This window comes from Cornus florida, unplaced genomic scaffold, assembly GCF_030987335.1.
Source record: "Cornus florida cultivar Cherokee Brave unplaced genomic scaffold, ASM3098733v1 CherokeeBrave_3.0.0_Hap2_Chr03, whole genome shotgun sequence".
Classification (NCBI taxonomy): domain Eukaryota; kingdom Viridiplantae; phylum Streptophyta; class Magnoliopsida; order Cornales; family Cornaceae; genus Cornus; species Cornus florida.
This window is the reverse complement of record NW_026775573.1, coordinates 21,446,070-21,468,851: the sequence shown is the minus strand read 5'-3', so window position 1 is coordinate 21,468,851 and position 22,782 is coordinate 21,446,070. Positions and strand designations below refer to the sequence as shown.

Sequence of the window (22,782 nt, the reverse complement as noted above, 5' to 3'; positions counted from 1 at the left end):
GTAATATGTTTTTGTCTTTCTGTAACATAAAACATTTTCTATTTTTGTGAAGAAAGAAGAAAACATAGAAAAGGTGTTCTCATGTTTTCTTCTTTCTTCACAAAAATAGAAAACGTTTTCACATTTATTATTACATATACACTGTTCATTTTCAAATAAAATATATGTTATTCATGTTATATATTAATGCTACATATTAAATACTAACAAAAATTATATTTTTAATATATAATTATATTATATTATTTATTAGTGTAAATTATTTTTTATTTAACAAAAATATATATTTATTTTTTAAAAAAAATTATTATAATATAATATACGTTAAATATATTATAGATTTTATAATAAATGTATAGATGGTGCATATGCATGCACTTATATACATAATTGGTCGGTGTTTTTGTCCTTATATATTTTATTTTGTCCTTATATATTGAGTATTATTAGGATTTGTAATTTTAAATTGAATATTATATTTTATTATCATGTATTGAGTATTTTTAATATTTGTAAAATAATTGAATTGCATACATATTTTATGTTTTTTTGTACTAATGAAAAAAATTTTAAAAATTAAAAAATGTTATGTACATCTGTAACAAATATGTATTATTAAACAGTGCTATTATTTTGTGTTATCAAAATTGTGACAACAACAAGTGTTAATAAACGTCATTTTTGTTTTTTTATTGTCACTCAAGAAAACAAAATTATGTTTCTGCTTTCTTGAGACTGCAAAAACAGAAAACAAAAACATTACTAAACGCACCCTTATTCTGAAAATGCTTTGGAAATGCCACATTAGAAATTACATTTAATTAGATACACTCTGGAGATTTGAATCGTACTGAAATCAAAGTGGAATGATATCATTTTGGTGTTGGACAATTTTAGCCTCCCTCGATCCTATGGTATCAGTTGCGGTATCGCTCGCAGTCACAATGTAACAGATTCGAACGAATATCGGTGTGAACTGATCGAACCGACCTATTCATAAAGATATGTAACGGTATTAAAATCTTAAAAAAAAAAAAAAAATTACGTACCAAGCTATGCATCCTTTGAAAAAATGCATACATATACTCTCGGTATATGTAATCTTAAAAAAAAAATTACGTACCGAGCGATACATCCTTTGAGAAAATACATACATATATTCTCGGTATGTGTATGTATACACACACATATATATATATATATATATGGACGTATTGCATCACTTTTGCTTTGTAAATTTATGGAATTTTTTACTTTCTTTTTTTATTTTTTATTTTTAATCTAACAAGAAAACAGTCGGCATTTACATATGCAAGAACAAGGTACCATTGTAAAAACAAACACATGAGGACTTCATTTTCTTGGTGTAATTTACGTGTCAATACGATTTTTCTATATTAGATCAAACATTGAAAAGACTAGACTAACACATTCTCCAAATGGAATGCTAGTATTATACTTTACAACTAAATCCCTATGACCACAAGCTCAATTATTATTATTATTATTTATTATTATTATCTTTTGGGTACGAAAGTATAAGTTTTATTATGACAAAATAAATAGTACAATGATGCGTAATTCAAGAAATTTAAATTTTTTAAAGTTATACTTAGATTTGCAAATAGGTTAAAAATCTATTGAACTAAGAATATAATTAACCCAACTGAATCAATGATGGAAAAATTGGGAATTTTAGGGACATTTACAGAATTTTATTTCAATTAGGGTGTTCAAATTTTCTGCCCTTCCAAACAAGTTATTTTGACCATGTCAGTTATCTACTTAAAACGTAAAATCAGAGAGACAATTCTTTTGCATGCAATAGGTGCATGACTCACCAAATCCATGAAGGACTGTAACTAACTCCACCAGGAAGATACACAGAAATCTCTCCTAGTTTGTTTGCCAAATATATATATATATCGATAACGTATATATGGATATTTTTGGGTGCTTAATATGAATTCCACTCCATTGCACTTACCTAGCAATTACACGGCCCATGATCCTTTAGCCAAACTAGAAATTGGGTAAGCATAAGGAGAAAGTGATGAATACTTTTCCAAAGAATAATTTTGTTTTTCCATTCAGCTTTCGGAAATGTTTACTTGATTTCATTATAAGAAAGAATAGAATCCGAGCAATTAAAAAAGCTTGAGTCCACTATAAAATTATTCTAATTCTCAAATTGTTGAGAAATACTTTTGATCAGGATGTTAAAGCAAGTTGGTTTTGGTTCCGGGTGTTTTGGTGCAATTGACGGATAGAGAGAGAAAGAGCAACAACTCTTTTCTTTTCTTTTTTCTTTTTTTCTTTTTTTTTTTAAGTTTGGAGTGCGGTTCGGAAGCGAAATTTCAAAAACTTATCTCTTGAATCCCTGATAACACCCCTATGCCCCTGGAAACATATATATTATTTCATTTGTTGGGAAAAAAAGAAGAATATTAAATAATGAGCTAAACCATAACCATTGTACTGCTGCAACCGCGCGGAAACATGTTAGCACACCAAATTGGTATTTCGACTTTTGGTCACTATACTTGAAATGTTTCAACACTGTACAAAATAAAACATTTTTATTGGTACCCAATTAAAAACGAAAACACCCAAAACAAAATACAAACCAGAGAATTCCTTAAAGTTCACCCTTCAAATTGGGTTGGTTCTTTTTTCTTTTTTTTTTTTTGATGTGATTATCTATTTAATGTTATTAAAGGTGATTTGAATGAACCCATTTATGATTATTAACGGTTTTTTGAATAAACCTTTTTAGATTAACTTTTGAAAATTATTTAATTATTATTATTATTATAATCCTTGCTAGCCTCTATTCATATATCCCATAAAGTTATAAATATATATACACACACACGTGATCAAAACTTAAAAATTAATTTATAAAAAAAAATTTATTTTATAAATAACTAATTAGCAACTTGTTTTAAATAGTTGATATTTAAAATTTATAGAGTCATTATAAATATATATTTATAAGAGTTCAGTTTTATTATTTCTTTGATTAATAAATTTTATAAACAATAATCTAGTAAAATTAATAATAAAATAATTGTGATCCAAAACTAAAATAAACAATAATCAATGTAGGAAACTCAAAGACTTCATCTGGTAAAATTTTGAAGTTTGTGCGCGTGGTTGGTGAGTCTTGTAATGGTGAATATCGTTTTAAAAAGACGGGTGGATTTTCCAACAATGGGCTTGAAGACAAGTTTGGAGAATTCAATTCATATTCCACTGCTTAGAAATTTAATTGCAACTAACTACTACTACATGATAGCTTGGGGAGGCATGTATCCAAGTAATCTCCGCGAACCTACAGAGAAATTTCTCATACGCGTTTTCGAATTCCTATATAAGCAAGAATAACTCAGTTTCATCATAAGAAAAAAAAAAAAAAAACACACACACACACAATGTTGCATCACATCTCACATATTCAGCCTTTGTTCCTCATCTCTCTTGTTCATCTACATATAATCATGTTCAAGGGCAAAGATTGCTCCATTCTCAGACCCCCCAAACGATTAAAATTGGCTTTCACAGTTCTTTGTCCAAGAAGGTTTTCAAGAAAACCCGATCTCTCACCGGTGTCATTCATAGCCCACCATACATTGCAATCGACATTCAACCCATGAATGATGATGACAATGACGATGACGATGACGATGATCACGTACCCTTTCTTGCCGACCTGGTTAAAGAGAGAGACTTTGATGCTCTCCATCAATATGGAGGAGTGAAGGAAGTTGCAGCCGTTCTTGGAACGGATGAGAAGTCTGGCATCAGTGGCACCAACGATGATACCAAGCACAGAATTGATGTGTTCGGTTCCAACACATACAAGAAGCCTCCTGCTAAAAGCTTTATCAGTTTCGTGCTAGAAGCATTCAAAGATCCAACAATTATCATACTCCTGGTATGTGCAGTTCTCTCTCTTGGCTTTGGGATTAAGTAGCATGGCCTCAAGGAAGGGTGGTATGATGGAGTCAGCATCATTGTTGCTGTTGTGTTAGTTGTTGCAGTCTCTGCTATCAGTAACTTCAAGCAGAGCAGACAGTTCGAGAAGCTGTCGGAGGAGAGCAGCGACATAAAAGTGGAAGTGGTGAGAGATGGGCGGCGACAACCCATATCAATCTTTGAGGTTGTAGTGGGTGACATTGTGTGCTTGACTATTGGCGATCAGATTCCTGCAGACGGATTGTTCTTGGACGGTCATTCGTTGAAGGTGGACGAATCTAGCATGACTGGTGAAAGCGACCATGTTGAAGTCAATGAGGCCACGAATCCATTTCTGCTTTCTGGTACTAAGGTGACAGATGGCTACAGTCACATGCTTGTCACTGCAGTAGGCATGAACACAGCATGGGGCCAGATGATGAGCTCCATAAGCCGTGACTTGGACGAGCAGACACCATTGCAAGCCCGTCTCAACAAGCTGACTTCTTATATTGGGAAGATTGGTTTGCTGGTGGCTTTTCTCGTTCTCACGGTTTTGATGATTCGTTACTTCACAGGACACACTAAAGACCAAAGCGGGCACCGGGAATTCAATGGTAGCAAGACCAAAGCTGACGAGATCATGAATGTCATGGTGCGTATCATTGCCGCAGCAGTTACAATAGTTGTGGTGGCAATCCCAGAGGGTTTGCCTTTGGCTGTTACTCTGACTCTGGCTTATTCGATGAAGAAAATGATGGCTGACAATGCCATGGTCAGGAAACTCCCCGCCTGTGAAACGATGGGTTCAGCTACAACAATCTGCACAGACAAAACAGGCACCCTTACATTAAACCAGATGAAGGTCACAGAGTTTTGGCTGGGAAAAGAGGAACTGAAGGAGACAACATCATCAGAACTCGCCCCTAATTTTCTTGAATTGCTACAAGAAGGTATTGGTTTCAATACAACAGGAGAAGTATATAGACCAGTATCTACATCAACTCCTGAAATTTCCGGTAGTCCAACTGAGTCAGCCATTCTCTCTTGGGCTGTGTTTGATTTGAATCTGGATCTTGATGAACTAAAGCAAGCTAGTGAAATTCTCCACGTAGAAGCTTTCAATTCGGAGAAGAAACGAAGTGGAGTTATGGTGAAGAGAAAAGGTGGGAAGACAATTCATACACACTGGAAGGGAGCTGCAGAGATGATTCTGGCAATGTGCTCAAATTACTACGTGAGAAGCGGGATGATCTCAGCAATGAATGATTCAGACATAGTCCAATTTGAAACAATTATTTAAGATATGGCAGCTAAAAGCTTGCAATGCATTGCTTTCGCATGCAAAAAAAGTCACACTAGAAAGTTTACAGGGCAATGGAAAACTCGAAGAAAGCAGACTGACATTATTAGGGCTGGTGGGTTTGAAGGACCCATGCCGGCCAGGTGTTGGAGCAGCAGTACAGTCATCTTGTATCCGAAAGGTTGGTTTGGTTGTTGCTTTTCTTGTTCTTCTTGTGCTGTTAACTTGTTACTTCACTGGGAACACCAAAGATGGGAATGGAAATCGCGAATTCAACAATAAAAGGACCAAATTTGATGATGTTATGAATGTCATGGTACGTATTATAGTTGTTGCGGTGACAATTATTGTTGTTGCAGTTCCTGAAGGTTTGCCATCGGCAGTGACACTCACTCTGGCCTATTTCATGAAAGGAATGATGGCTGATCAAGCAATGCTTAGGAAACTCTCAGCATGTGAGACAATGGGCTCGGCAACTACCATTTGCACCGATAACACTGGTACACTTACCTTGAATAAAATGAAGGTGACCACATTTGTGCTAGGCAAAGATCACATTGCAGGCAATTTTAGGGACATAGTATCCCTTAATGCTCTTGAATTGCTCTACCAAGGAGTGAGTCAGAACACTACAGCTAGTCTTTACCAAGCCACTGAAGGGTCTCAGCCTGAATTATCGGGTAGTCCAACTGAGAAAGCTATCCTTTCTTGGGCTGTCCAAGAATTAGACACGGACATTGAAGAATTGAAACAAAATTATGTCATACTCCATGTGGAGACCTTCAATTTGCAGAAGAAACGAAGTGGGGTTCTGATAAAAAGTAAGATCGACAACACTTTCCATGTCCACTGGAAAGGAGCTGCTGAAATGATACTAGCCATGTGTTCAAGTTACTATGACTAGTCCGGCATCATCAAACTCATGGATGGCGAGAGAGATGAGATGAAGCGAATAATTAAAGGTATTGTTAACCAATTTCTCCTCTAAAAGTTCAAGCTATTATAGAAGGAGTCACTTTAATTTTTCTATCTTCTAACACGCTTTCATGTGTGGCATTGGTGTTTCAATTTTAATTATTACAGTGATGGTGAGATTTGAATTTAGGACTTTACTTATTCTAAGGATTATTACATATAAATGGGGTTAGGGCTTCATATTTACTTAGAGGCTGAGTCAAAGTTCCATAGTTTCCCTAAAATGTGTTTGACCCAAAAGCTGAGGTGGCACATGAATTTTTACTGTTTAAAACTTGTGGTGCCTAAAATGCCCTTCTCACTATTCCAACACATTTATCTTATTGCCCCCATTTAATTTAGTCACCCAACTCTAAGCATTGATGCCCTAAAATACACTCAGTCGTGCATTACAAATCTAATCTCACATCAGCGCCCCCTCTCTCTCTAACCAGCGAAGCATCACCGAACATGGAGCCCTAACCCTCCCTTATCTCATTCATGAAGAGCCCTCTCTCTCTTTCTTCCCCCCTCTCTGGAACAGGATTGAAGCATAGCCGTTGAGCCCTAACCCTCATTCAAACCCTCTCTTTCCCCCTCTATAACAGCGAAACACTTCTTCACGTTTAACCGTTATTGGTGCGCCCTCTCTCTTTGCCCTCTTAGTAACCCAGCGAAGCACTTCTCCACTTCTGCCATTCATTTATTGTTGTTCTAGTAATATGGTAAGTACTCTCTCTCTCTCTCATACACACACACGTTTATTTTTTAGATGATTATGGCCCTAATTTAGTGTTATAATTTATTTTTATTTTTATTTTTTTTCCAATTGGATGTCTGATTTTCATCTAAGTTATGTTTATATATATTCTCCTCTTATAATTTCTATTCTGCAATCATATATATATATATAGATATATAGATATATATATATATATATATATAATTTCTAATTTGCAATCAAGATTGTTGTTGCTCTGTTTGTTGTATATGTTTGAAATGTGCAAAACAAAATGTTGCTCTCTTGTGCGTAACAAAATTAATTTTTAAAACTCAGTTTTATCCCACCAACAAAGGCAAAATTTTCCTAGAGTAGATACTTAAATAGTGAATGTAATTTTTTAGTACTTGGCTCTTATGAATGCACAGGCTTCGAAGACAAAATGTATGAAAAAAATCCCAGCACTTGTCCTTTCATATTTTTCTGTAAGAGCATGATCATTAAAGAGTTCTTCTTTAGGTGGGAAAAAAAAATTAGTTTTTTAGAAAATGCTATAGTTGTCTGTTTCAACTTTCAGAAAAGTGGGGCATACAGGAAAGTCTATTATTAGATAAGGAATTCATTTCTTATGCTATGAATCTAGAAAAGTTCTTTCAAAGAACACAATAGTAGGGGAGGCTTTATTGCCTCCACAAAAGCTACTTTAAGTCTGTTGCTTTCTCTTTTATTGGTTCACTGGTTTCCTGAGTTGATATCTGATACCATAGATTTTTCTCAGTTCCTTAACTTTTTTGAAATCAAAAGGATATAAAAGAAAGTAAAACCATCGAAATGAAGCAGACCAGCAAAGAACAGAAAGATTTCTCAGTTGATATATGATTCTATACATTATAAGAGAAATAACTTTTTAGTGTATATTATTGAAAGTTAGTATTAGCATATATACAATCAACATTCAATAGCATGTTGTAGCTTGTCTTGCTAACAGCTCATTCATTAAATGAACCAAGCCAAGCTCAATCTGAAGTCTAGGCCCATCATGCGAATGAACTAAGCTCAATTAGTTACAAACAGGTTCCATGTCAACTCAAATTGGCTCCTGACTCTGGTATTGTTGTAATTAGAGACATCATAGAGCATTCCTTGGCAGATTATCCTGTTAATTTAAGTTTTTCATGCGTTTCACCAATCTTTTAGCTTGTTTACAGCCTACGAAATGGCTGATCTCATACTTAAAAAAGTCTTCTTATAGTGGGCAATCTAAGCTTTCACCATGTCACCTGACCCATTTTTTTCATCAAATTATATATATATATATATATATATATATATATATATATATAGTAGCATTTTGAATACTAAAGAGTTGAACTGTCACAAAAATATACCAGGCCACGTAGAAATTCCCACGTGTTGAAGAACCAGCTGGCTGGTGATTGTCCCTTCCACTTCCAGAACCTTTTCTCCTTTTGCTGATCGAAATGCAGAAAGGAGAGATGACCCTGATTGGGTCTTCAATTTTCTTATTGCCCTTTAAGAAAGACAAAAAAATTAATATTTAGAAGTTGGATTTGATGTGACCTTATTTATAAATTCATGATAAGATAAATTATTTAAGCTTGAAACTTGAACGGAGACTCAAGAAACGTCATCAGAATATCTCCCATCAGTTAACTAGACTCATGTACACTTATTTTTGTGAAAGTAACATGTATGTGTGAGATTTGTCAAACCACCAAATTACAAATTTTGAGTTTCAACAAGAATATATCCAAAGAAAACAAGGGTTGAAGTAGTTTTTAGTTTAGCATACAGTTGCCAGTTTGAAGAGAGCCTAGCATTCCTAAGCATGCTAACTCCATTTTCTTTCTTTAATTCTTTGTTTCTGATGCACACTTTCTTATTTCTTTACACTTAGAATAGCCTTCCTTAATTTATAATTATAGTAACATAAAAGCTAAAGCATGTAGTTCCTATTTTGCAGCAGAACTACTGCATAAGACTCAGCTTAAATGAAGACTTGACATATAAATTTGAATATCTGTGTCATGTTCGATTTTCTATTAATAGTTAATAAGTTGGTGTATATGTCTTAAGACGACTGTTCGTGTTTATTCTAGCTTCTCGTGTTTATGGTTATCTTGTTTTGGGATTTGTACCTGTAACTCTTGTTTTGCAAACTAAACCCTATTTGGTGAAAAATTTTATGATCTTTTTTATATACTTATTTTTTATTTTATTTTATGAATTTTAGTTATAAATATTTGTGAAGATAATGACTGAAACAGGATCTCCCTTTACAGGATTTGAAAGACTAATTGGTAAATTTGGGTTGAACTTGAGTCTTGAACAAGCTGAATGCCCTTATTGTGGATTATAATTTTTACAATTACAGCATCCTACGGTCCTACCATATTTTAGAGTGCTTTCATCACTTCATACTTGTAATTGATTTCTTCAATTTTTCAATATATATATATATATATTTTATTCTAGTTTTTTTCTTGCTAATAATAAATTGGATGTTAACCGCATGAAGCATAAATTTGTCAATTAAGACAGGTACCCAATTGTCCATGAAACGAAGTACATTATAAAGTAACAAAATTTATTAATATATAAAGAACAAAATTTTCATTTTTTTTTATTTTTCTTTTTCCTTTTGTGTGTGTGTTTTTGTGTTTGAAGGTTGGAAGATTTGTGTTGTTATTTAGTTGTAGAAGCAACAAAAACACTTTCAGTGCGTCCCAAAAATAAAAATCATCATTATCATGGTGTTATCATAAAACTTTATTTGAAAAAGGATAATTCTTAACTTATTTATTTGACTCGAGAAACTGATGTTATTAATATTTGTGGGCCAGTTCAATTTAGGTGCTTAATTGGTAATTGATTGTGTGTTTGAACTTTGAATGTCCTAGATTCAAAGGTGGAAGCCAAATAAACTTGCACTAAGAATGGGATAGACTTTATAAGTTGTAACCTTCTAGCACAAGTAGTTGGTAGTCTAAAACTGGATCTTAGCAGCAATTTCCTCAATTAATTAGAGGATCACAGTGCTCCTTATTCATTCTATTAGACAATAATGAAACTCCCAAATATCTAATTGGGAGGGTCCTAATAGAGAAATTAAGCTTTCTGAGAATTAGGTTTTGAGTAGCAGTCTTTATACCAGATCAGAATATGATACCTCTTTGCATTATTTGGAATCAAATTAGAAATAGAAGTTAGAACTAAATTGAGCTATTGATTCAGTCAGTATTTTAACAGATTCAACATCCCAGTTACGATTAACATAAGATCATCAACGAAAAGTTCCATTACTTATCCTCTGAGCTGAGCATTTCCAATGGTAATTGAAACCCCCTAAAGTTATTCTCTAATTCAAAATACCGGGTAGAACCTCCATTCCCATAACAAATGGTATGAGGACATTGGATTCTTCCTCCTTCCCTTATTGGGTAAACCCTACGACCATCAACATCCAAGGAAAAGAACTTTAGAACAATTTCAATAAAAGAAATAAAAATAAAAACTTTAAGTGTTTTTTTTTCCTTTTATCTGTTCGATTGGGTTAAGTGATACTTTATATATGCTTCTTATAAGTGTGTTTTACCTATCATTAACGTGCTTATTCAGATTAATTCCGAAGAATATGTATTGAATTAATGAATTAGGAATATATGAGTACTCCTAAGTGCCTTTGTAAGATAGCATATTTGAGATTGAATATTTTCAACATATAATGTGTAGAAGTGCAAATTGGTAAATTTAAGTTGGACTGTTATGTGATGGATCAACTTAATCGATTTTGAAGACTTTCTGTTTGACTCCCTTTTTCTTAATGTTGAATTCACCAGAACCTCAGTATCTCCATCTTAATCCATTAAGGCTTATAAAATGTAATTTCCTCGACTTCTGATATAATTTTTGTAGAACAATTTCTTAGTATAACTTAGTTGTTAGTACTATAGCTCAATGTTCATTTGCACTTTTCCATGTTATATATTTTGCACAGTCAGTGAAAATTTTCGAAAAGCCATTTGTTGGTAGGAATCAGTGATTTTTATTATTATTATTATTATTTTTTGAAGTTGTCTTTTGTCTCTTAATATCAAATATACATATCTGGTACAAATCTGTGAATTCTTTCATAGTTGTATTCATTGGGCAAATTTTTTTTCTTCATGTTACATGATAGTGCTGTCTTTTTGTATCTGATATAGTAATAGATTGCATTTTTCAAGGGCTCCAATGGAAATATTCAACCTCTTAAGTAAACTCAAAAGTATTATGTAATTGTTCAAACATGTTTTAAATAACAGTACTGCTAAGTTGGATAATGAGGTCACCTGCAAGGTGTTGGGCAATTTATAAATTCTTTTTTTAATTTTGATGATTATTTTTAAAATTATTATTATTCAAAGTTTTGAATTGTCTGTTTTTATATTTCTTTTGTTCCTTATTATTATTATACAATGCCTTAATACCTTAATTTTTATTGCATGTGATAGTCATAGAGACAAAGTGGTTCTTTTGTTACAACTACACACAGAGACAGAAAGAATGCATGTCCATCAAATACACAAACAAGAGGACTCTCACTAGGACCACACAAAGGAAAAGAGCCACAAATTGGTTTACCACATAATAAAGAAATACATACATGTATTTTGCCCAATTGGGAGCTAGAGGAAATAGGATAGGAGGATCTCAGAATCCAAAAAGTACTTGAAATGATGTGGGATATGGGACATTTGTAATGTTAAACAGTGTCATTTTTTTTGCTGGTATTTTGCAATCTGTTGCTGTTAGCTATTTTTAAGTTTTAAAAAAGAGTAGTTTTGCAATTTTTGATTGTGGATTAGGTTGGTATTGACCGGTCCGTCGCACTACCATCAAGTTTGGAGAGTGTTTGCATTAAGGCGAGGGCCAAGTTTTACATTTATAAAAGCCACTACTACCTTCACTAAAAATATAGTTAGGGCGAGTAAGGATCGTCCCAAGGGATTGTGGATTGTGCTAGGTCGAATTGTGTTGTGGAATCGAGATTAGGGCTAGGAGGTCGAGTGATCAAACAAATGGTTGGTTGGTTGATTAGACTAGAGAGAAACTGAATTAAACTAAGTAATAGAATGCAATTAAGGGTAAATAAGAGAGAGAAGAGTCTTAGGGATTAGAGATCACCACCAAGCAATGCATTTCTATACCATTAACAAGTGACTAATGAGGGCAAATGGTGTGTTGCAATATTGGTATGTGTGTGTATTTGGTTGATTCAACAAGCAAGGATGACCAGTTAAGCATGTATTGTCTAAACATCATGTGAAAGACACAATATATCTAAGCAATGAAGCATATATTGTCTAAACAACATGTGAAAGGCACAATAGATCAAAACAAGCTATTAACCTTTCATTAAGCTCACAATCTTAATACACCACAAGGTTAGAGACATATGCTACTTGCATTCAAAAGTATGGAACATCAAACAACAAGCATGGATTGTCCTCTCATTTAACACTACACTACAACTACACTACATCTACACTACTAGCATGAAAATAAACTAAGGGAGATGCACAATCCATCGAGGAATAAGTATGAACCATCAAGAAAATCACAAGAGCATTCCATTAAGCACTATGTTTTGACAATCTCTAGATCTATAGCATTAATACACATAGACATGCATCAATAACACAAGAAATAGAGACAAATACATGAACATTTATTCTAGCATACATAGACTTATAGATAGAATGAAATGATCAATTGAAAGAATTAAACCATATAAATCATTGAATAAATAAGATCTATATATAACAAAGTGTCAAAACATGTATTACAACACTAATCCCTCAATAATACACTAGATTAAGGTATAGAAAGCATACTTAGGGCTAACTCTAACCCCAAGAGGATGTCTAGCCACTCATGGTGATGTTCCTCTAACCCTCAAGGGCAAGCTCCATGAATGAAATCTGCTCATTGGAAAATGAAATGCCTCCAATGGTGTCTCTAGCCTCCTTCTTCTTTTATTCTACACTAAGAATAGCCTCAAAAGTTGCCTTTCTAGAATTCTATGTATCTCCCCTCAAAAAGTGCATCATATTCCTTTTATAGGTAGGTCAAGTGACATACAAAATGAGCTGGGGTCGTGCAAGGCATATTCCCCAATGATTGGATAGAGGACGGAATGAATGAGCTGGTTTTTTAACTTTTTCGCACTGGAGGAAGTTCGATCGATCGAACCTTGAACTTGGATCAATCGAACTTGGCTGGAAATCTATTGAACTGAGGCTGGATCGATCCAACTGGGGTACGCTTTTTGGATAAAGATAAGCCTGAGATATTTTGAAGATATTTTTGGCAAAAGGACAAAAGTGGTTAGTAGGATGGTACAAATGGATAAGATCAATCATTTAGATGAGGACAAAGGTGTTCGATCTATCGAAAGATGGTGTTGGATCGATCGAACCTTCATCTTGGATCGATCAAAATGTTGAATTCCACCTTTCTTCCTTTTGCTTCTTTCTTTCTCCACTTTGCTCCTTTCTTTGTTTCATCTCAGAATTGTTTCATTTAAGCTTTTATTTGGCTAAGTTAGCTTATATTCGGGATAAGTACCTAAAAAGAGATATAACATGAAATCAATCTAAAATGGTAAAGTAAGATAGATAAACGTACTAGAATACCTAAGCTTAAAGGGTTTAAATATGTACTTTTCAGTGTTCATCACACCCCCAAACTTAAATATTGCTAGTCCCTAGCAATGAACTATAAAGTAAAGAAATGAAATGAGCAACTATACAAGTATAAACTAGAAAGCAATAAATGGATAACGCCACTTTCATAGGGAACACGATTGCATTTAACATATGCAACAAGCCTTTTAAACCTCTAGGTTACCCCTAGTGGACGAGTGAAGTCTCGTGAGGGTTTCTAGAAATGATACCCATAAACATTAAGCTCATTCTTTTAAAAGAGGCACCAATATTGCAAACAAGTATTGGGAGAAAACTACCTCAAGTATGCAATTTTTCAAACATTTCTAAGCAATCTCCCAAAATTTCAACATCAAGCAAGCAAGTATGGTCCTCTACACATCAAGAAAATGATCATGCAAATCAAAACAACTCTAGAATCCTTTTGAGTGGACCGACATCAAATATGTTGCTATCTTAGCCAACTAAAGAATTAATCACATCCTTACCCTCAAACTAGCACACAAATCTAGTACCGATCATCAAGACAAAAAGTGAACCTTTTATTAAAGTTTTACTGATCTAGGTGCGCTTATTCTTTTCACTCGATTTTTTTATTTTTTTTTATTTTATTTTTTTTTAGGATCAAAGATGGAAGCATGGTGCAATGTGTTGATCTCTTAAGTTTTCTAGTGATTCATGAGATCAAGCGTTAGGTCAATGACTCCCAAACCAGACGGCTTTAGGGCATTAGGCATTCAAATACCCCTAAGGACTTACAAGCTCAAATCAACTAGGCTACAAATCAAGACAACAACCATCTAATCATTTCCTACTTCTCACCTTTTGGGAGAAGTCCTCACTTTTTTATTACTTTTGCAACTTTTTTTTTTTTTTTTTAAATCCTTGAAAATGGACTCAAGAATGACCCTATTTGGGTTCCGAACGAAGAAATTATGACCGTCTGAAGTCAAGTAATCAAGGCTGATAAGATGACAACTAAAATGCACTCACTGGAGGACTTGAACCAGTTCAAGATGGGCAGTATGCCCATTCTAGAACCAAAGACCCCCTCTTGAACTGGTTCAATGGGTCTGAACTGGTTCAAGATGCCCAGAACCTCCAAAATACCCCAATCAGCCTAAAATTATGATCATTTGCACCTTTACTCAACCTTGGTCCCTTGGTGACCTATCTCAAAGCCTAAACCTATCCCAAATCTTCATTTAATGATGGAATTAACATTACCAAGTGGTTCTAAAATCGAATAAGACCATACATGAGTCCGATACATCATTAAAATTAAGCAAAACCGTCATACATTAAAAATATAGTCTTAAGGCTTTACATGGGTATTGAATTCATGATGAGACCACAAAATACAAATGAATGGTCTCAAGACCATTTCTAACCATGTGATATATACAAAATGATCCCTAATACATTTACAACAAAAGGGAGTAAAATAAGCATTAAGCACTAAGGAGTCCAAGTCTTTCAACCCATCTACACCGGTCGTGGATTATCGTCCGCCACTACATTGTCGTGCCCTGAAAAATGTTAATAAAAGAGGGGTGAGCATAAAGCTCAGTAGGAGATACCTAAGACACACCTCTTGTGACCCCGTGAATCCAAACCAAAGAATAAGAAATTGGAGGACGGGATCATACAACTCCGTGGAGAAAATTTAACCATAATATCAACAACAAACAATCCAAGTCATAACAAGACATGCAGTGCAATGGAATGCAATGTCATGCAATGTCGCTCCCCATTCCCAAAACCATCCATCACTTTTCAAACTGTTAATATAGCCCGTCCATTGGTGACTTCGCAGCTACACGAGAGAAGGATTGGATACTATCCCTGACCGTTGGTACTTCCGCAGCGTCATTTGGAGCCCAGATAGCTCAACCACACTAGGGTACTCTCCCTAATTCCCTCTAGGCTATATTAACACCACAACCCTTTGGTGACTCTGCAGCGACCGGGTTTTCATAAAAAAACATTTTAATCAAAACTTCTTCCCAAAAATTTCCCTTTTTGATTTCCAACAAACCATTCCCATTTTTCCTCCCAATGTTCATGCATGGACATGTCATGCCATACAAATGTATTTATCATTCTTCAACTTAAACTACACAAGAAAATTTCATATGCTCTCACATAATATTTCTAGCAAATTAACAACAAAATGATCATAGAAAATTAGCACTTAAACATGTTTTCCATCCAAATAAAGTAATACACATAATTACATGCTTAATATAGACATTTTAGCCATTTTAAAACAAAATCAACACAATCTAGCACATCAACAACAAATAACAAGAATTTAACTCACATAAGCACAAGGATGCATGGATTAGAAACCCCTACCTCAAGATATGCAAAAACCCCCCAATTTGTGCCCTAGATCTCAAAATCCCAAAGTGCACCAAACAAGAAATTGTTCTGATTAATTTGTAAATCTCGGCGTGATCTTCAATTTGCTGCAAACGGCACTCAAAATCTCTAAATATTGAAAGAGAAATCAAGTTTGGAAGTTGGAGATAAAAAGAAAAAAGAAAAATCTAGAAGAGGACAGAGAGGGAGAGGGTTGCGGGAGAGAGAGAGTGAGATGAGAAAATGAGGCCAATTTTGGCCTCTTGGCCCTTTTTCTAAAAGTAAGGTGGGTCACATCAATTTTCCTTTTTTTATTTTTTTTTCCTTTTCTTTTGTTTTAAATTTATATCACATACACACATAAATACATATTTAATTCACAATTACTTAAAACACATTAAATAAAATAAATATGATGCAAATGGATCCAACTAAAGCCCCTGTACTCGACAATTCCGGTAGTGGGTCCCATACGGGACCGTTCGGCCCGAAAAGCTGAAAAATGCAAAAGTGATCACCCTAACATTTCAAAGAGTTCTGAACTCAATGAAATGCCCTAAACAACTCTCGGACACAGCCGACACACTCCACAGTGTCCGGTACGAAAAACGGCAAAAAGGCAAAAATGCCCTCGAAAAATAAGAAAATTTCAAAAATTGGAAAATGGTAAAAATTGGCAACATCACAATCTACCCTCCTTAAAAGAAGGAGGCCCACAGCCACACACTTTCTGAGAACACTTTAAAAAACCCCGAGACTAAGAACTCAACAACCATATTGCCTTTGACACCGGCGCCAACAGGCAATCACACTCTGCCGCCAGAAAACCTAATGATCACCACCCTATGAGGGTACTCATCACTCACAACATCATATACATAACCCGCTAAATTCTACACTAGACTTAAAACCAACATTAGTCCCCGCTATACTGCTACACAAGGCTCGAAAAAAGAATGGTCACAAAACCCCTGAACATGACAACATCCTATCTCAACCCATCCCTTTAAAGGACACACAAGTCCTAGACAAGAAGCCTTATCCACCACACAATCAGACTCAAACTCAGATCTACACCTCTCAGTCAGACCAACACTTACCATCCAACATACGGCTATACGACTACATAATCATGAGTCACCAAAATAATAAAACAGATCATCTTGTACCTAAGTCACAAATTCTCAAAACAAGATCTTCAATAATCAAAGATTGTACCACAAACCCCATTATCGGACACTTGGTTTTACCTAGCACACCTCATTACTCGAGACAACCACCTAAGTCCACACTATCACACTGACATAACACCCAATACCTTGCTCTCACTATCCCTGATAAATTAAAATAATCATTAACCTTTGACCAGACATCATGCTAAGGAGGGATTGATTTGGGAGAAATGGTTGGCTAGGCCATTCCCATCCTCAATCTTACCTCGACACAGAAATCGTTTTTGTCCTCAGGTCTAAACCTCAAACACAATCCACAAAACAACCACGAGATCGACTCTCCAATCAATCCGTCACTCTAAATAACCTCAACAAATATATAATCACATACCAGTACTAAGAATCTTAATCATTCCTCAATCATAAACCTCATAACAAGGTAAAAAAAACAACACAGCACCAAACGTCACAATCCTCAACCAGCACGAGAGATCTCTTATTTTCTCATAACACCCATACTAGGTAAATAACTCATAATATTACTCAATCCAAGTTTTACCTCATCAAAACAAACACTACGACCATCTTATACCGAAAACCTCAAAACCAAAGTCAATCATTCCTATTACTCCTCAATAGAATCACACATTTTCTTTCTCTAATCACAAAATTCTAAGGCAACATCGATACTTGTCCTCAAAGCGCTGCTCAAATCAGATATCTATAAAAACACCCAAGTACATAACTCACATTAGATCACTTAATCATCCTCAATCTGTCATTCACGATACATTCCCTAGCCATCACCGCCAGTGCCAAACACCGGAGATACAATCCCTAATCGGCAACTCATGCCACACACACCACCTATCAAGAACACTCTCAGAACAAGCACCACAAAACCAAAGACTCCACCTCCCTCCATGGAAGTGAGTTGACCGATTCAACTAAACCTTTACCGGTGAACTCTAACTGCACAACAACTGCACATAAGTCTGCCCATTTGCGGACGTACACAACTTCTAAAAGGAGAACAAGACCTACAATGAATGACGTCTATACCAGGACTAGAACAAATCAAAAGGGTAACAACCCCGCTCTCACAAAAGACTGACAATTCACACCTGAAGGCACTCGACACCCTATCACACGCTACTCACTAATCGTCCAACCTTGGACACTCAATCTCACCTGGGATGAAATGAACTCCCTACACACAAGGGGAAGAACCAACTGGAGACACATACGGGACTACGACCTCGATTCTAGGCGACCTCGCCATAATGTACCATCATACACTCTACCAACACAAAAACCTCACATATAATACACCGCGATACCCCTGTTAACCAAAACCAATTAGGTAAGAGCACCGACGCTCACGACATACTAACACTAGAAATAATCATAGCATTTCGGACACCAAGCCCCATTCCACCTAGAATCAGTCACTCCCAATTGACAGCCTCTATGCTATAAAATGACACTTCACCATCCTTTCCATCTCTACCTACCCAGGCGACACTGCCTCGATCTCCGTGCACACAAGACCCGCGACCTCTGTCACAATAACCCGCTACTCATTAAAAGAAAAAAGTGCCCATATGGCAACACCGCTCTCACTGGCTCTAAGGACTAAACTGTCCGCAATCACCTCAATTTAAGCACAATCCCATCACATACCTGTCAACACACAACAACACTCATAATCTTCAACCCATATTCGGATTATACCTTAAACCGTTCTGCTCATCAGCACCAAACACCACACCATTACACCTTCACTGTCACTCATTCTAACAACGATTTATACCTATCATTCCACCGGACCATCAAGCCATTGCTAAGCGATTCTTGCTCAAACATCCTTGAGCCATTACCATCATAATAAGAAAATAACCATTATTCTTGATACTCCCCCACAACAACCACTATTCACCACTAGAAAAGAACATCCATACGGCAATGCCATGCCGACAAATCCTCAAAACAAAAATGAGCATGAAAATCCCAAATGCTCAACACCCAACTGCCTCCTTAAAACCATCAACGATGCAATCAATCACCACTTTCTTTCCGAATACTAGGGTCACCCCTAAATTGACTTACTCTCCAAAACAGGAACCTTAAGTACAATACCCCCATGATCATCCTTCCCAAAATAAATGCACAAACTCCAATCCTTTGGAAATAATAAGCCTCCACTACCAACCGTTCATTCAAAAATGTTTTCAACCCGACATGAAACACGCATTACTCATAATACCTAACACCATAGTCAATAACCCACTACAAAAAAATAAGAATCTTATATGGCAACGCTACAGGAATAATCCCTAAGAGGGACAACAGACACCACGCCAAATGGTCAACCACACAAATTACACTCTACTACCACCACAAAATAATGGTCTCTCATTGGTATCTAACTGGACACTCAAGTCATACATATAATTGACCTATCCGACCAAAAAAAAGGGTATACGACTCCTATACCCCTAACACTATCATTTCCTAACCAATCGCTATGACTACCATCTAACACAATGGAATGTCCACATAGATTTCATCTGAGTTGTGTGCCCTCATCTTGCCCAGTGTGGTAGCCTTCTGGTGCCACCTGCACACGCTCACGCATACCCGGCCATAGGGCCTCAAAATAAAGAAATCAAATAGAACAGGCCACCAAGCCCAAGAGGTCACTCCTCATCCTAGCTCAACATAATCTGTGACCAACACCCTATGGTCACCAAACAACATCACACTAAGCTTCTACCTTCCTCACTTGAAATCAAAACAAAAGGTGTAACCTACTCATCTTGTCACCAACTCAATGTCAACCTCAATTTTTACTCCCAAAACGGCAATCTAAGAGGCAAACTCACAACCTTAAATATCAGTGAACTTCTAAATAAAAATCCAAATACAAACCTTGCTCGACCCGTACAACACCTAAACCTCACAAGTCATACACTACATATCACCACACGTCCTGTGACATCTAATCAACTTTACTTGCATGAAAGGATCCCATGACTCACACACCACACCCTACTAATCTATCATCTCAAGAGTCCACTCACTACATCGAGGAAACACAACACAAACTCTCACTTGTGCAAGAAAATGAGGACTTCCATCTCGGAAGACACCTAAGATCAAACCCTTTCACCGTTACCAGTCTCTAGGAAAAAGACTCTTAATGGAATAACGCGTCCAGATCAAACCGGACTCAAAAGATCGTGCTATTCACATCACCCATGCTCACAATGCAGATACCTTTCCTAGTCGTAGGTGATAACTCGCAGAACTAATACAACATAAAAATGCGGCTTAAACATGCTTTAACTTAACAAGTAATTAACACATAAGCAGGTAAGCAAATAAGAAATTAGGCATGCTTTACAAAAAATTAAACACTTAGCACATAAGCATATAAACATGCAACTCAACTTCCCATGCAATCTTAAGTAGGCCTTTACTCATCGTCCTAATGGTATTCAAACCATTGCTCTGATACCAACTTTGTAATGACCCAAACCAGGGGTCTAGATCGCTAACCGGGTCCATAACCAAACTCAAGGACACACTAGAGGCAAATTGGTCATTTTACATTGTCAGAGGGTAATTGGTGAACACTAAAAAGTGCGCATTTAAACCCCTTAAGCTTGAGTATTCTAGGACCTTATTCTATCTTATTTTCCCGTTTTAGTTTAATTTTATATTTTTGTCTATTTTAGGTCAATAAAGTTAAAACAGGCTAAAAATAGTTTCTTAAGGCCTTTTTGGAGTCAAACGAGAATCTGGAGCAAAAAAAAGGCTGATCTGGAGCACAAGGAGGCTGATGCTAAAAAACTGCCAAGTGAGATCGATCGGAGAAAAGTTGGATCAATTGAAGAAAATTTGGATCGATCAAACCCTGATCGATCAAAGAAAAGTTGGATCGATCGAACTGTTCATAAAAGTTATAAAAAAAGTAGATCTAAAGTTCATTTGAAACCAACTAGGGCTGTGCTTGACAGGGGAAATCTTAAGGCTGAGTTCTCACATTTTTGGGCTCTCAAAGCCTTGTATATAAGAGGGATTCGACCATTTTTGTAGAGAGATTCATATATTTTCATTGTAATTTCTATATTTTCATTACTTTCTCTCTCTAGAAAGTTAGAGATTAGGGTTAGAAGAAAAGAGGGAAGTGGAGGCAAATCTCAAGAACCCATCTCTAGATCCACACTCTCTTTTTCTCTAGAGCTTCAAAGCAGAAGAAAAAAAAAAAAAGATAAAGAAGAAGATGGAGCCATATTTGGAGCTTACCCTTGAGGGTTTCATGACCACATCCACCTCCTACATGATTGGCTAGACTTTTCCTTGGGGCTTGGATGAGCCCCAAGTTTGTAATCTAAGCCTCTATCTCTTTTATACTTTTTGGGGAATAATATCTTGTGATTTGTGTTCTAGCCTTGTGAATTTAATGAATCTTAGTATATTTCTATGATTTCTATAGTTTAATTCTTCCTATTAATTCTCTAGTTTATTTATATGTCTATGTGTGATTAAATTGGGAATTATGTCTCACATGATTCATATGGTTTAATTCTTCCTATTGATTCTCTTTGTGAATACATGTTGTCTTACGTGTGATTATTTGGGAATTGATCTTTACACTAGTTTGTCTATATTAATTGCATGTCTATGCGTGGTTAATTGAGAATCTAGTGATGGCTAGACATTTTTTTTATTAGATGGGTTTGTTAATTAATTTGATGGATTATTCTTATACTTGATGGGTTGTTCTACAATTTAATTCATGCTTGTAGGTAGGTAGACAATCTATACTTGATTTAATATTCCATGGCTTATTATTGCAAATTCCATGATCTCTAGATTGATGTGTGCTATAATTGTTACTAATTTGATGGGTCATGCTTAGAATTGATGGGTTATGTTACACTTAGTTTATTTGTCGGTTAGATAGATAATTCATTCTTTAGTTTGATGATCCATGCTTAATATTACAATTGGTAGTCGCATTTTGTTCACAAGAAGGTTTTTCCCAAATTAGTTGAAAGTGTGTGCTTTGGTGAACAAGCTTGGTGGCGATTCCAATGCACCACAAGACCTTACTTCTCATCTCTTAAATCCCTAACTCAACTTAGTTTATTTTAATTATATTTTAATTAACTGAATTTTAGTTTAATTCAAATAATCAATCTCTCCTTTGCAATCTTGTGACCCACTAGAGTCGATGTTAAATTCCAACACGTATAATCCCTTGGGACGATCCCTACTCACTCTTGCTACGTTACTAGTAGTGGTGGTAGTGGTTTTTATAAATTTAAACTTGACCTAAAAGGCTTTTCTTGAATCGCACATTCACTACATTATTTTGGCGTATACAAGTGGCCTCGTCAAACTTTGGCGCCGTTGCCCTGAATTAACGGTTTTGTTGGAGTTTTACTCGACAATAGTGTTCATTTGATTGGTTCTATTTTTATTTTATTTTCTGTTGTATATTCTTTTCTCTTGTTCACATTATTATTTATCAATTAGGTACTTGACTACAAGAAAGGCAAACTTTGGATCTTA

At 35.5% G+C, this 22,782-nt stretch overlaps 1 pseudogene; it reads left to right on the top strand.

Annotated features, from left to right (window-relative positions):
• Positions 1-3,154: 3,154 nt before the first annotated feature.
• The window catches only part of LOC132301249 (putative calcium-transporting ATPase 13, plasma membrane-type), a 69,588-nt pseudogene continuing 49,960 nt past the window's right edge, over positions 3,155-22,782 (top strand).